The sequence below is a fragment of the Artemia sp. Qi Xiang Cuo genome, chromosome 8 (assembly GCF_049724085.1).
Source record: "Artemia sp. Qi Xiang Cuo chromosome 8, ASM4972408v1, whole genome shotgun sequence".
NCBI lineage: Eukaryota > Metazoa > Arthropoda > Branchiopoda > Anostraca > Artemiidae > Artemia > Artemia sp. Qi Xiang Cuo.
Genome location: NC_142801.1, coordinates 59,623,006 through 59,639,969, shown reverse-complemented (window position 1 = coordinate 59,639,969; position 16,964 = coordinate 59,623,006). Strand labels below are relative to the sequence as shown.

The 16,964-nt window shown below is 36.8% G+C and overlaps 1 protein-coding gene across 1 annotated transcript in view; it reads right to left on the bottom strand.

Annotated features, from left to right (window-relative positions):
* Arf6 (ADP-ribosylation factor 6) overlaps positions 1–14,437 on the bottom strand; it is a 50,068-nt gene extending 35,631 nt beyond the window's left edge. Inside the window, exon 1 of the mRNA XM_089093638.1 lies at positions 14,316–14,437. The gene's annotated coding sequence lies outside the window, so the exon portion shown is untranslated. The remainder of the gene's footprint in view (positions 1–14,315) is intronic.
* Between the last annotated feature and the right edge of the window lie 2,527 nt (positions 14,438–16,964).

Below are 16,964 nucleotides of genomic sequence, written 5' to 3'. Positions count from 1 at the left end.
TTTTTTTTTTTTTTTTTTTTTTTTTTTTTTTTTTTATTCAAAACAAATGAGGAGACAGAAATTTTGAAAATATACTTTAATATCCTGTATCCAAGAGAATGAGACCAACTCTTGTTTGGGAGTTCATACTGTAAACACCTCTGTTGGATATAGTCTGGATATAATCTCATTATACAATAAGACCCAATTGTGATTCCCTACGGACTTATCATAGTCAACAGAATCAAGTCTGGATATAATCTCATTATACAGTAAGACTCAATTGTGATTCCCCACGGACTTATCATAATCAACTTTTTTGAACTTGAATTATTCATAGTTAATTGACCAAACCTGTTTGATGCATTGCCTGTAGGAGTCAAGAGCTGATTTAATCGTGCTATATTTGGTTAGCGGGGGGTATTCACACACACCCCTTGCCAGTAAGTCCCTTTTGATGCTATTTCGAATGAACTGCTAATCCCCAATTCTCCCGAAGCGGATTTATAATCGAGATTTATCACGGCTAATGCTACGCAAAAATCGTTCGACGAGTTCAGAAAAGTTTTGAGCGGAAAACTGGATTCTATTATTGTTACGCAGACAGAATTAAATAATAAGCTTGACGGAATTACTTCTGAGATCGCGTCGCTGAGAACGGAGGCTGCCGACCGAGATGTGAGGCTTAATAACTTTGAGAAAACTATCGACGAGTATGTCGACAAGTACCAGGCTCTGGAAAAACAGCTACTACTTATCGACGTGAAAGATCGCCGTCTGAACCTTATTGTGCATGGTTTACCGGCAGAAGAGCCTAACAAGAAAGTTGAAGATATCGTCATTAAATTAGTTAGCGAAAAGCTGGGTGTAACTAGTGACATATCTATGACTAAGTGCTATCTGATTTCTTCACGGGCTGCAAACATCACAAATAGGCGCAGCAAGCAAAATAGCCGACGCAAGGAGTCCCCCGTATTTATTTCACTAAGCTCGGAGAGTGATGTCCAGTCGATCGTGAACAATGTTAAAAAGCTAAAAGGTAGTGGGATTATAATCTCTACAGACCTGCCCCCTGCTCTCAACATGATTCGAAACTCCCTACTCTCGAAAGCACAAGAAATGAAAGAGTCGAAACTTATCGTTTCATCCAGAGTGCGTCATAAGGGTATTAACTTATGGCTAGAAGTGAAAAAAAGTGATTCTTCTGACTGGGAAAAGATTAATTAGTTTGTTTGTAGTGTATACGCGGACCATTATTTGTTTTATTTGTTTAATGAAATACGTCCGCGATCGAGCGATGAAACAAGTTCATTTTGTTGGTGTGTGTCATGATTGGGAAAATGACCACTAGTCAGTGTTGGTTTTTTTCTTTTCGTTGTTTTTTTCTTTCTTATTGTGTTCAGTGCTCAATGCGACTTCGACTTGTTAAGTCTGCCATGCCAGATTATGCTTCATCGTCGCTATTCTTTTTTTATATTTTCCAAAGGCCAAGAAAAAAGGGTGTGGTTTTGGTTCGTGGGTTTTTTTCAGTTGAATATCAGATATTTAAAAAAAAGTGCCGTACTCTTACACAACAAGGTTTGGTTGATGATTTATTGCCGCATCACTACAGACTCCCACCAGACGGTTTGGTAAGTCAAAATGATTATGATTAATTCTACTGGTGATGGGGCATCGAGTAGGTTGAGAGATTTTGAGAGAGACCCATTAGATTTATTAAAAATTTCTGCAGATTGTGATTTTTCGGATGATGAATATGATATTTCTATTAGATCCCTCCCTATTAACAAATATTTACTCCCTAATGAGATTAACGGACATGTTTCTCCTGGTAGTGTGAGGCTGGCGAGTTTAAACTGTTGTGGGTTGATGAGTAGTTTGGACCATTTATCTTCGTTCCTTCCATGCTGCCGAGTTGATGTATTAGCTGTATGTGAGACTTTCTTAAATGAGTCAACTAGTCACCTAGCGAATATTAACGGTTACAATTTTATTTCTAATACGAGGAATGACAGATCGAGAGGAGGCCTTGGTTTTTTTATTCATAATGATATTACTTACAGGGTAGTTTTTGATTTTGATTATATGTATGAATAAAAGTTGTTTGAGTTTTTTGTTTTCGAGCATGATTTTGATAATTAAAATTTGTTGTGTTGTTTGTTTTACAGACCGCCTAGCTCTTCGGTGCAACATTTCATAAGTAATCTTGAAGCATTTTCTTCGATCGCAATTGAGCGAAGTCAGAAGATTATGTACATTGGGGATTTTAATATTGATATAAGTAATGCTGGTCATGATCTTTCATCTACACAATATTCGCCTTCGGCTGTTGATTTTCTGACACTTTGTCTTTCGCTGGGGCTTCTCCCAGCTTGTCGTATTCCAACTCGAGTTGTAAGCTCGACAGCAACGGTAATCGACAATATTTTTCTGAATATGGAATTTGATTCGTGTCATGTTATTATCGATGACACGTCAGACCACTTTATGCTTTTGATGGAGATAAAAACTGGGCGACAAACGGCGACTCTGATCAAAACAACTAGAAGGCTTGATGCTACATCTGTTCAGCGGTTGAATGAACTGCTGCTTAAAATTGACCCCTCTCCGTGCTTAGACTGCGAGGATGTAAATAAAGCTTCACAGTATTTTGTCAACGAATTTACCACAGCACTTAATGTGGCTTGTCCGATGTCTTCAACCCGTCTAAGACATTACAACAGATCTAAAAAGCCTTGGGTTACACGAGGACTACTAAGGTCGATCCAATCAAAGAACAGGCTGTATAAAATATATCTATCAAATCCCGATGAAACAAATCAAGCCTTTTTTAAAGCTTACAGAAATTGCTTAACCAAGGCTCTCAGGTCTGCTAAACAGCTCTACTATTTGAAGGCATTCAATAGCGCGCATGGATCTCCTAAGAAGGTATGGACATTAATAAACGATTGTATTGGCAAAAAAAAGTTGAATTCTTTTTCGGACGAAATGATGCCCCCAGGTGGTGATACAGCTGTTAAAGGAAAACTTAACGTCGCCAACATGCTCAACACGCACTTCGCTAAAATAGGTGAAAAGACGTCGGAAGAGGCATCCCAAAAATCAACGCCAAATTCTGCTGATTTCAAAAGTTTTCTACCCTCTTCTACTGACCGATCCATATTCCTCACTCCAGTCTCGTCTGCTGAATTGATGCTTGTACTTCATCAACTCAAAAATGGACACTCAGAAGGAATTGACGGATCTTCTACGAACTTGCTTAAATAGATTATGCCTAGTATAGTAAATTTTCTTGTGCACATAATTAATCTTTGTTTCAAGAATGGTATCTTCCCTTCATGTATGAAGTCCGCCCGTGTCATTGCACTACACAAAGGGGGAGATATAAAAGACCCGTCCAACTATAGGCCCATATCTATTCTATCTGCTTTCGGAAAAATTATTGAATGTTGTTTGTACGTGAGGATTGTAAATTTTCTTGACAAGAATAGTTTTTTCAGTAAGTCCAAATTCGGGTTTCGAAAAGGACATTCTACAGAGCATGCTATTTTGGCAGTAACCCAGTTTATTCATGATGCCTTGGATAAGGGTGAAATTCCAGCTTCTATATTCGTGGATATACGGAAAGCGTTTGACACTATTTGTCACATGATTTTAAATGAAAAATTGTCTAATTGTGGTATACGTGGTCCGGCTAAATCGATAATATTGTCATATTTAAGCAATAGAGTCCAGTGTATTGATGGGGGCGAAGTTATATCAATGTCTTCGAACCAGTCAAATAAAGTTGGAGTGCCCCAAGGTTCAATTCTCGGCCCTCTGTTGTTTCTAATTTATGTTAATGATATTAGTAATTCAGTTGAGGACCTAGGGCTGACCGTTCTCTTCGCAGATGACACAGCCTGTAGTGTCTCTGGAATCGATGAAGATCGTGTCAAACATAATTTAAGTCTAGTATTCAATAGACTAGTAGCATGGTTTACAGCAAATAGACTAGCTCTGAACACTTCAAAAACAAAGTTTATGGTATTTTCGCGTACGTCACGGGCACTTCCATGTCTGAAGTTGATTAAGTCATCTGTTTCAGGTATGGATATATCACGTGTTGAAATTATTCGTTACCTTGCTGTACTGGTTGACTCAAATTTGAGTTGGAAGCCGCATATAAATGGTATAAGATTGAAGCTTGGAAGGAACGTGGGTATTATGCAACGTATGAAATTCATTTTGCCGCTCGAAGCTATGCGTTCTATTTATTTCGCTCTTGTTCATTCTTATCTAAATTACTGCCCACTTATTTACTTGAATACTTTCAGATCCCATTTAATTCCGCTTCAGAGGCAACAAAATAAGGCGCTTCGTATTTTAAAAATTTATCTTCCTTCCCCAGCATCTTTCCCCAGTAAGTCTTCTACAAAGAGTTTGTATTGTTTATTGAATATTCTTCCTGTTGAACTTTCAGTTACTTTTAACTCGATATTGTTCAAGGTTAATCATAATCTCCTGTCACTGCCCAGTTATTTCTTTTCTTTTGATTTGTTCCCAGTTGCTCCGCCATCTTCTCATCTAGCTCGCAGCATACGCAAACTACGCCAGCTGTTGATAATTTCAGAGAGGTCCCGGTTTTCTCTACGAAATAGTGTGGTCGCCGCGTGGAACCAATATGAATCTATTTTTGATTTTGATGTGTCGATCAGAATTTTAAAAAATAAAATAAAATCATTCCTTTTGGACATTTATTAGTCAAATAATATTTTTTTTTTTTTTTTTTTTTTTTTTTTTCTTGTTATTTTTCGATCTCTCTCGGATCTTGATATCCTTCTTCTTGTCCCATTGCTGGTTGAGAGTTGTTTATGTATCGTCGGGTGGGTGTCTGCTGTGATGTGGTGAGTAATTAACCTTACATTTATTGATTTATTTATATTTGTTTGTGAAGTCTACCATTTTGAATGAAAATCCGTATATTTCTTTATTGTTTTTCTTTTTTTATCTGTGCAAAACGAGCTTGTCTCACTGAAAGATATCTGTATATATTTAGTGTCATTATGTAAGATTGAATAATAAATGAACCTGAACCTGAAAAAAAAATGAACCTGATATGAAGGGGGTTGTCTCCTCTTTAACTCCTTATTCTTTACTGTGAAGTTTTAAGTTTTTTTAAGCAAATTTGCAATTGGAAGGATGAGATTTTTCAAAACACTAGAAATAGTTTTGTTTAATGAGCAAGGTGTTGAGAAGGGGACAGTCCCCCCTATATACAGAGTAACTTATATTTGTTTTAAGTTTTAAACTTGCTCCATGAAACTGGAGTACTACTTTATGGATTACTTTTTATGGAGCACTTTTGGTAACACAAAAACAACAGTCAATATCACAATGATGTCTGTCAGGATTTTTATGGGTAATCAAACAATTTGAGGTAATGAACTGTATGTACAGAGTGACCCAGATCAATAGTAACCAAAACTCTAAGAAACTGAATTTTGATACCAATTGATATTTATTAATTTTTATTTATTTTATTCAATAAAGGAGGAAGCCATATAGGCTTGTTGCATATGACATATCAAAAGAATTGGCTTATTATACTAATTCCAAATTTATAGTAACCCTACTGTAGAGGTTTCAAGTTTTAACTGCTCTACTGACTAGAAAGAAAATCTCTGTCTAATTGATGCTGTTTGTTTCTGGATTTTTGCTGATTTACCCCTAGTATAGACATTAGTCTGACTACAGAAGAATTTGTCAAACTTGGTTCTATCTAGATCCTTTCTTGATTTGAAAGTCTGGATCAGGTCCCCTCTTTTTCTTCTATAGTTTAGGCTTGGCAGCTTCATTTGTTTCATGTGCTCTTCATATGACATTTCTTTTAGACCAGTGAGTTGTTTGGTGGCATGTCTCTGCACCTTCTCAATTTTGATAGCATTGCCAATGTATAAGGGACCCCAGACCATGTTTCCATACTCAAATGGTCGGTCACACAACGGCTTTGTAGAGTCTGGTGAAGGTTTTAGTGTCTAAATGCCTGAAAGTCCTCCTGATTAGACCAACCAGCCTGCTTGCCTTATTTGCAAAGAGATCTGTGTGTTGGTGGAATTTCAGCCCTGAGTCTATAAAGATCCCCAAGTCTCTTTCACAATCAGTGTGTGATATGACTGAGACAGTGTTTGGTTTTGCTAATGTAAGGGTGTCATCAATGTTTTTTGGCTTAGGTCCAATCCATAATATCTTGCACTTTTTAGGATTCAAGCTTAATCCTAGGCTCTCAAGATTCCTATTCAACATGTTAATGTTGCTCTGCAGGATGGTTACATCTTCTTGTTTTGCCACTGGCCTGAAAAGCTTTGTGTTGTCTGCAAAGAGCTTGACGCGGCTGATGATACCCTTAGTTATGCTATTTATGTCAAAATCATTTGCTCACTTATACTGAAGGTACAAAGTCGTGAGAGTAGGGTGCTATGGGGGACTTTGTCAAAGGCCTTTTCAACATCAAACAGAACCACCAGAATACTAAGGCCACTTTCCAAGTCTGTATTCCACTCGTCCAAAACTTCCAGGAGCTGATTTGTTGCAGTTACTTCTCAGCATGAAGCCAAACTGTTCTGCACCAATCAATTAATTTTCAGATACAAAATTCATAATCTTGTTGCAGACCAATTTGTCCATAATCTTGGAGAGCTGGGAAGTTAGGCTTATTGGCCTGTAGTTGGAGGCACTGCATTCGTCCCCCTTCTTATGTATGGGCACAACATTAGCTTGTTTCCATTTAGCTGGGACAATACCATTCTGTAGGGATGTATCAAATAGGTGAGTAAGTGGTTCTGCAAGTTCTTCAGCAGCAATCTTCAGCCATCTGGCTGCTATACCATTGGGTCCAGGTGATTTGTTTGGATCTATTTCCCTGAGTAGTTTGAGCACATCACCTTGCCCAACCTTGGTTTCCTTCCTCTGGGGTCAATTTGTTGGACTTACAGTGCTGGCTTCTGGGGATTTGGTAATGTATTCTGAGCTAAAGAACTGGCTCAATAATTCTGCTTTTTCAGCTGGGGTGCTGGCTTTATTGTCATTTTCTTGCTTCAGGTTAGGGATTCCAGTTCTACTTGTGAGCTTTTTGTTGACGTGTTTCCAAAACATTTTTGGTTTGGTTTTTGCCTTGCCAGCAACATACTGTTCCTGCTCCTTTTCAACTTTTCTGGATTCACTGTCGACTTTATTGCTAGCTTGTTGGTATGCTTTTTTGTTCTCCTTGCTCCTGAATTTTTTTAATTTCTTAAACTTCCTTTGTTTAATGTTATGTTTAATGTTGCTTCATATTGGGGTCTAATTTTGGTAGAGTTTTGGGGACTGTTTTCTTGCTAGTGACTGAGCAGCAAGTAACTGCTGTTTTGATGGTGTCAGTGACTAGTTGTAGCTGATTGTTTACATCAACATCAAGCCTCATGCATTCCCAGTCTACACTTTGCATCATGCTCTTGTGCTTAGCTGCATCTAACCTGGTTATGGTCTTCTTTGTACATTTAAATGGCTTTGCTAGTCTAATCTCTGCTTATATGCTGCAATGGTCACTTCTCCCCAGGGGTGCTGTGACAGCTATTTCTATATGGTGAATAATGTGGGCCCCAGGATGGTGCCCTGTGGCACTCCACTTGTGACTGGTAGCAGTTCAGAATAGACAGCATTGCCATTGCACACCAACACCCTCTGAGTCCTGCCAGTTAGAAAGGCTTCTATCCAAGCTACTACATCTTTATGCACTCTTTATGGCTTTAATTTCAAAATTAGTAGTTGGTGTTAAACTTTGTCAAAGGCTTTGGCTTGGTCGAGCAATATAACATCCACCAGCTGACCAGTATCTAAGAGTCTAGTCACAAAATTATATGACTCCATTAGATTAGTATCAATTGAATGGCCTTTTCGAAAACCATGTTGGCTTTTGCAAGGCAATTGGTTTTTCTCGAGGTGGGAGACCAGTGCATTGTTTATGATGCCCTCAAGTACTTTACATACAACTGATGTGAGACTTATATGCTGATAATTACTAGCAAGATCCCTTCTCCCTTTTTTGTGTATTGGCTTGATGTTAGCTTGCTTCCAATCATTTGGAAGTGAGGGACATCTCAAACATCATAGCAATTTGGTTCAGCAAAGTATTCAGCAGTTTCTTTTAACAGTCTTGGGTGTAGGTTATTGGGTCCAGCAGCTTTGTTAGCCTCAAGTTTTTTTAGCCTCTTCTTAACATCCTGTACAAATAATTGGCATGACAATTGATTCTGTCATTAGTTGTTCTGGTAGAGGAGGTGGTGTGTTGGCTGTGGGTAGGGCAGAGAAATTGGTACTACAACTGGAATTCAGGAGGTATGCTTTTTCTTTTGTATCTGAAGCTTGTTCATCATCCTCTCTCATTAGACCTGGGATATCTTGTCTAGACAGGGCTACAGAGACACCAAATCATCTTTGGGTTCTGTTTTGAGTTAGCTGCAATTGCATCCTTAAGGTCCCTCATAACCTTCCAAGTCAAATTTCTTAGTCTGTTTCTACATTTCTTAAACCTGTCATGGTGGTTATCACATTTAAATTTTACATACTTGGCCTAAGCTCTTTTCTTTTTCTTTGTTTTTTTACTTCTTTTGGCAGGTATGGGAGTGTTTTAGGTGGTAGACACCAATATTTTTGGGTGTTTTTCTTTTCACCATCTAAGACTGTTACCTTAAATGTTTCCCAGTTTTTCTCAATGTCCCCACTATTGACTATATCCTCCCATTTAATCCTGGATAGGTCCTGCCTTATCTGCTCATAGTTTGTAAAGGATTTCTTTATCATATTCTCCTTTTTATTGTTAATCTGTATCTTAGTCAAGATACAGACATGGTCACTGCTTCCAAGAACAGGATGGTAAGAAATAGAGAGAACTTGTTCAGGATCATTTGTGATAACAAAGTCAAGTAAGGAGGGTTGTTGTTGGTGCCTGAATCGTGTTGGTTGGTCTACAATCTGTATCAGTAGGTTGTCAGAAAGGGAATTTTTTTAGACACAGGATGGGATACTTTCAGGGGATATACTATTCCTTCAACCCAATCAACATCAGGCATATTAAAATCTCCAAACAAAAAGACAGTTGAGTGCTCATTGTAACTCATTCTGGACAGCAGGTCAGATATGGATAGATATGAAATAAATTGATCAGGAGTTGATGGACTTTGGTAAATTAAACCTATCATATATGATTCAGATACAATACAAACAAACATTTTCAACCCACCTACTAGTGGAATTAATAAGAGGGTAACTCCCAGTTTTAGCTTTCAGTCCAGTTCTGCAGTATATTGCTACTCCTCTGCAACATTCAGTGTTATCCAAATTGCTACACAAGTTGAATCCAGGGATTTGAATGTGAGATTCCTCCAACCTGTGCACTGAGTTTTTTTGGGCAAGTTTCAAACACACAAATAATGTCCACATTAAGATCAAAACAAAAAGCTTTCAGTTCAGCAAGCTTTGGGGCAAGAGTATCAGAATTTGTGTAAAGCACACAAAATGCTTTTTTGGATTTGTCTATCTTTGTAGCACTGTTGCCAACACCAGGAATTTCTGTTTCAGGCATTTCATTTTTGGAAATGATTTCACTTTTACTGTCTGAATTGGCACTTAGAAAAACATCATTGGCTGATTCCAGTGATTCTGTGCTTTCATAAATTGTTGAGTCCATGGAACTTCTAATGCTCTCTTGTTCCCCATTTAAACTATTTACATGAGGCTGTTCCAGATTTAGTGCTCCATCTTTTGTGATTGCACAGGGACTGAGAATCCGAAAGGTGCCCCATTTTTAACAAGAATGACCCCATTTCTAATTCTTAGATTCTGCTTGCCCGCAGCAGTGCGTTTTTTTTTTATCTCATCCACTAGTTCCTTTCTTTTCTGGTGGTCCTCTTTGGAGGTATCTGCATAAAAGGCTATGTTGCCTTTTTTGGTGCAGAAGAGCTTAAGGATTTCTGCTTACTTGAACTAATATAAAACAATATGGGATCAGGCCTTGCAGCAGCAGGGGCTCTAGAATCTCAAGTTTTGAGCTTTTGGTAAGTTTCAAATGTTTGTAATTCTGTCCACATTGACCTTGAACTCATTTTTTATGAATTTTCATATGAATTGTTCATCATCTGCTTGAGGTGGTATGCCATATGCAATAAGGTTCAGGCATCTGTTGTATCTGTCTTGTTCTTGCCTGAGAAAGCTTCAGATACAGACACTTTTGTCTTGACACTCTCCTTGAGATCTTGAATTTTGGCTTTAACAGAGTCAAAAGATGTGCTCATGTTCTGTTTGAGTGAGCCAAACATGTCCTGAAATTTGTCTACATGTTCATTCAATGTGGTTTTTAGAATGTCTTGAACACTTTGTTTGACCCTACCAGCCTTACACATGGGGCACACCCAAACACTTCCCAGTCTAACATTCATTTTGGTAAAAATGTCATATTCCATGTCTGACATCAAGAGGCACTTGGCATCAAGCTGCTCATCACATTGATCACACTGAATGGTTCTGGAGCTTTCATCTAATGCACAGCCATCTACTGCAGATCTGTCAGAACCTTTTTTCGGTGTTACTGTTTTTGGTGGTTTAGCAGCAATTTTTTCAGTGTTTTTTGGTGGCATCATGAGATCAAGGCAATGCTACTGGCAAGGAAGTTGCTTGAGAGATGGTGGCAATGGAAATGAGGAAATTGTCCAACTTTCACCAAAGATTTTTTCTGGAAACAATCAATATCACATAGGGTTAATAATATATTTTGAAAGTTCAATTTTACCTCCTTTCATCAATACTAAGCACTATAGAAGCAGCTTTAGTGGGTCACTAAAGAATCTAATTTTCACTGATCAAGCTAAACTAGGCCTAGGTGTGCCTTATCAAGATAGACAAACACCTCTACACAGTTTTGATGAGTCAAGAAACCCATTCAAAGAGAAAATGTAGAGTAAAATTCCAGTTTAGCTACTTTTTGCTATCTTGGAAAGGGGTTAGGTTAGGGAAATGAAACTTTCAGGGATGAGTCTACAAGCCAAAGCATGACAAATATTTACCAAATCATATTATTGAGTTACAAATAAAAAGAATATACCACTTGATGCCTTTTTTATGATCTTTATGAATATAATAGTCATTTTTGTTGGAAATGAATTTTACCCCCCACCCCTATATATATATACCAATTCAAGGTATATATTTGCACATTAGGGGGTGGGGGAAAGTTTAGACTTACATCTCATTTACATCAGAAATAAAATTTACCCCCACCCTCCTAATGTGCAAATATATACCCTGAATTGTATAAATAGAAGTGGGGGTAAAATTTATTTCCAACAAAAAGGATTATTATATTTGTAAAAGGCATCAAGTGGTATATTCACTTTATTTATAACTCAATAATATGATTTGGTAAATATTTACCCAAAGTATGTCCTATGAAAGTAGTTTGAAGCACCTGTCTCTACTCTTCTCTCTCTAAGGCAGTGACTTTTGATGACCTTTATAAACATTTTGTGTTATGAAAATGAAACCTTGCAAAACAGATCTTCTACTTTAATGAAGTACAAAAAAATTGTTTTCAGCTTCACAAATTTGCTTCATCTCAATTTATGAGGGTTCAAAGATCTGCAAATACATTACTAAATTTGGAAGAAAAACACTGATATGGTTTAAAATTTGGTAAATTTTGGTAAATATTTACCAAATCATATTATTGAGTTTCAAATAAAGTGAATAAACCATTTGATTCCTTTTTTTATGCTGATTAAAAATATAACAATCATTTCTATCAGAAATGAATTTTAGCCCCCCCCCCCCATCCTATATATGTCAACTCAGGATGGTAAAATTCTACTTTACCTACTTTTGGCTATCTTGGAATGGGGTTATGTTGGGAAAATGACACTTTTAGGGATGGGTCTACAGGCTAAAGCATGTCCCAGGAAGGTATTTTGAAGTACCTACCTCCACTCCTTCTCCTTCTAGAGGGTCCTGATATTTGTCTACATGACAGATCTATAGGCCTACCCATTAAAATTTTGACAAAACAACATTTTACCTTATTTTCAGTTATTAGTTTCTTTTCTGTTGCTTTACCTCTGAAAAATGCAATTCCTGTTATTGGAGCAGAATTTTAAGCCATATCAATCCTTTTTTTCTAAATTTAGGAAATGTATTTGCATATCTTTAAATCGTTATAAATTGGGATTGAGCAAAGTTGTGAAGGTGAGAACAATTTTGCTGTACTTCATTTAAGCAGAAGATCTATTTTGCAAGGTTTCACTTCTATAACTCACCAATTTTTAAAAGTCATCAAGGTCAAGACCCTTTAGAGGAAGAAGGAATGGAGGTAGGTAGCCTACTTCAAAATACCTTCCCAGGACATAGTTTAGCCTGTAGACCCATCCCTGAAAGTTTCATTTTCCTAACCCAACCCCTTTCCATGATAGTCAAAAGTAGCTAAAGTAGAATTTTACTCTCAGGATATATATATGCACATATGGGGGTGGGGGTTAGGTTAGGGGGGGGGTTGAAATTCATATCCAATAAAAATGATTATTATATTTGTAATCAGCATAAAAAAGGCATTGAGTAGTGTATTCACTTTAGTCATAACTCAATAATATGATTAGGTAAATATTTACCTAAATTTTTACCAAATCATATTATTGACTTACAAATAAAGTGAATATACCCTTCAATGCCTTTTTTTATGCTGATTACAAATATAATAATAATTTCTGTCAGAGATGAATTTTAGCCCTCCCCCTATATATATATATCAATTCAGGATATATATTTGCACATTTGGGGGTGGGGGTTAGGTTAGGAGGGGGGGGCTAAAATTCATTTCCAACAAAAATGATTATTATATTTGTAATCAGCATAAAAAAAGGCATTGAATGGTATATTCACTTTAGTTGTTACTCAATAATATGATTTGGTAAAAATCTACCTAAAATTCTACTCAGACTACAGGAATTGCAGAGGAAAGCTTAAAATCTAAGCTATACATCAATATGTTTATTATTAAAATTCTTTAAGATCAAACAAATGAAAATATTAGATTCTTGACTAACCTACATGGACCTCTTTTTGGGAATACCAATTATCCTATTTTGATGTAGGCTATTCATGGGGGGGCAGGGGGGGGGGGGCTCCCGCCCCCCCTGGTTGAATGATGCTGTCTTATTTTTATATTTTTGTTCTGATATTTCTATTATATAGCCTAGCATTAAAAGTGCCAATTAGATGAGGTTTGCCCCCCTGGAATTCAGCTTGTGGGCGCCCATGAGGCTATTTGTAATTCAAATTTTACTGTCAACAATTCAGGGTTAGGGTAGCCTATATATTTTCACATTAGGAGGTGGGGTGGGTAAATTTAATGGTAACTTTGCAGTGGACCATATAATTTAGCTAGAATTAATGTGAAAACATCATTTGATGCTTTTTTTGCTCTTTCATAATTCATACAGAATGCATTTGGGACCCCTTTTTAAGGGCTCAAGATTACTCATTAAACAAGGAATATAATGCTTGGTAAAATTCTACTTTACCTACTTTTGGCTATCTTGGAATGGGGTTATGTTGGGAAAATGAAACTTTTAGGGATGGGTCTACAGGCTAAAGCATGTCCCAGGAAGGTATTTTGAAGTACCTACCTCCACTCCTTCTCCTTCTAGAGGGTCCTGATATTTGTCTACATGACAGATCTATAGGCCTACCCATTAAAATTTTGACAAAACAATATTTTACCTTATTTTCAGTTATCAGTTTCTTTTCTCTTGCTTTACCTTTGAAAAATGCAATTCCTGTTATTGGAGCAGAATTTTAAACCATATCAATCCTTTTTTTTCTAAATTCAGGAAATGTATTTGCATATCTTTAAATTGTTATAAATTGGGATTGAGCAAAGTTGTGAAGGTGAGAACAATTTTGCTGTAGGCCTACTTCATTTAAGCAGAAGATTTATTTTGCAAGGTTTCACTTCTATAACTCACCAATTTTTAAAAGTCATCAAAGGTCAAGACCCTTTAGAGGAAGAAGGAGTGGAGGTAGGTAGCCTAGCCTACTTCAAAATACCTTCCCAGGACATAGTTTAGCCTGTAGACCCATCCCTGAAAGTTTCATTTTCCTAACCCAACCCCTTTCCATGATAGTCAAAAGTAGCTAAAGTAGAATTTTACTGGCTAACAACTTATCAAGCTGGCAAAATACAATCTTTGATACTCAGCAGTAACATTTACCTAGTAGCCTGACAATATAATTCAAAAGTAGCCTGTGTTTTATGAAACACTTTGCAATCAACTTACCCAAGGAGCAAATTATCAAACAAACAATAAAATATCTACAATTATAATCCAACAATCTCAATTGTCATATTTAATCTTAATTTTGTTGAAATTGTTATTTTCCTACGTATATACTGGTGCTATTGTTTATGACATAAAATTTTATTTCTTCTTATTTTATTTCTTCATCAATTAAAAATTGTTGTAGAGAAAATGTATTTATGAACATATCGTCAGTTTATATTTGATTTTATTTGGTAAAATTGTATTAAACACTTACGTACATGATTGTCTATAGCTTTGTGTATTTAACAGATTTTTCATTTTGGATCCCGAAAGGTTGTTTTTATATGAAACTGAACTCAGGAATACAGTGGAAATATATAGGGTAACTTAAATTTTTATGAAAAATTAAGTTTAAAATGCTGTATAGTTTCGGAAACTTCATTCTTGTTGAATCCCTGGATAAGAGCATAGTAAGTCCTAAGCCCAGGCATTGTGTTCCTTATAAAAAACTGTGGGGCATTCAAAGCACATATTCAATGTTAACTAAAAAAAGGACTGCAAATTGTAGTTTGCAATTCGCATTGTCCCATGGTGACTTTTAGGATTCACAGTCTTCAAAAGGTACAATTTCTTATGGATTCAAACTTCCCTTCGATGCTTAGGTTTCCTGGCTGGATGCAATTTTGATTTTATGTGTTTACAATTTTTTTGGAGTTTTCTTGTTTTCGGTCTTCTAACGATTGCAACTAATAAAACAACATTCATCAACATTGACTACGACAGATAAATACTAATTTCAAATCGATGTATTATCCAACTCCGTGGTTTTCCGGATGTTAAAATTTAATTTTACTTCTACTTTTGTAACAGTTTGTCTCTTCAAGTATATACTTCAAAAACCCAGGTTACAAAACATGAAATAATACAATCATAAGCAAAGCACAAGCGACAGATAACGCCCAAGCAATAAATAACACCACACTTACACAATGCAAGCAGGTAAGTAAGGAATATTACATCCCCCTTCTTTTCGAAAGAGCTTGTAAATCATAGGTTTATACTTGACGGTGGCTTGACTTATCGACCACTACTTGCATTAAAAGAACTTCTCAGACTCTTGTCGATTTCGGCTGCAGAAGGTAGGAAGATCACATCGTTTTCTTGGGGCATGGCAACTGGCAGTTCTAACATGATGGCTTGGCAAAGGTGCATGTTCTCTATTTGGGGTAAGTCTAGGGAGTGATGCAATGAATCACGTACTGATGAGCTGCCAGTTTTTGAGTCAGAACTCTTTTCATCTGTACACGACCATCAAGTGCTCTCTGTTCCAGCGACATTGTCTGTTGAATTTCGTCTGTACTACCTAAAATCGTGATGCATCTGCTTCTCTGAGGACTGTTGCAGGTTGCCAGATTTGATCGTCGGACTGTACTCAAACTTGTTGGCCTGTCTGCAGTGATTGAGATTTTTGGTATGTTGATCATAGTAGCCTTTCCGTTTTTCCCTTTCTTTATTCCTTGCGGACATGAATTCCTGCATAGGTACGATTTTTGAGACAAGTGCTCAATGGTGTAGAGTACTAAGAAAATGCTCTATAGTTGTGGAAACTTCATTCTTGTTGAATCCCTGGGTAAGAGTATAGTAAGTCCTAAGAACCAGGAATTGTGTTCCTTAAAAAAAACTGTGAGGTATTCAAAGCACATATTCAATGTTAACTAAAAATAGGACTGCAATTCTCATTGTCCCAGGGCAACTATTAGGATTCACAGTCTTCAAAGGGTACAAATTCCCATTGATTCAAACTTCCCCTCGGTGTTTAGGTTTCCTGGCTGGATGCATTTATGTGTTTACAATTTTTTTTTTGGAGTTTTCTTGTTTTTGGTGTTTTTAACGATTGCAACTAATAAAAAAAACATTCATCAATATTGACTACAACTGATATATATTAATTTCAAATCAATGGATTATCCAACTCCATGGCTTTCCGGGTGTTAAAATTCCATTTTATTTCTACTTTTGTAACAATTTGCCTCTTCAAGTATATACTTCAAAAACCCAGGTTACAAAACATGAAATAATACAATCATAAGCAAAGCACAAGTGACAGATAACGCCCAAGCAATAAATAACAGCACACTTACACAATGCAAGCAGGTAAGTAAGGAATATTACATCTCCCTTCTTTTCAGAGAAGCGTGTAAATCATAGGTTTATTCTTGACGGTGGCTTGACTTGTCGACCATTACTTGTATTATACTTCAAAACTTCAAAAACCCAGGTTACAAAACATGAAATAATACAATCATAAGCAAAGCACAAGCGACAGATAACGCCCAAGCAATAACTAACAGCAAACTTACAAAATACTTCTCTTTTCAGAGAAGCGTGTAAACCATAGGTTTATTCTTGACGGTGGCTTGACTTGTCGACCACTACTTGTATTAAAAGAACTTCTAAGACTGTTGTCAATTTCGGCTGCAGAAGACAGGAAGATCACATGGTTTTCTTGGGGCACGGCAACTGGCAGTTCTAACATGATGGCTTGGCAAAGGTGTATGTTCTCTATTTGGGGTAAGTCTGGGGAGTGATGCAATGAATCACGTACTGACGAGCTGCCAGTTTTTGAGTCAGAACTCTTTTCATCTGTACACGACTATCAATTGC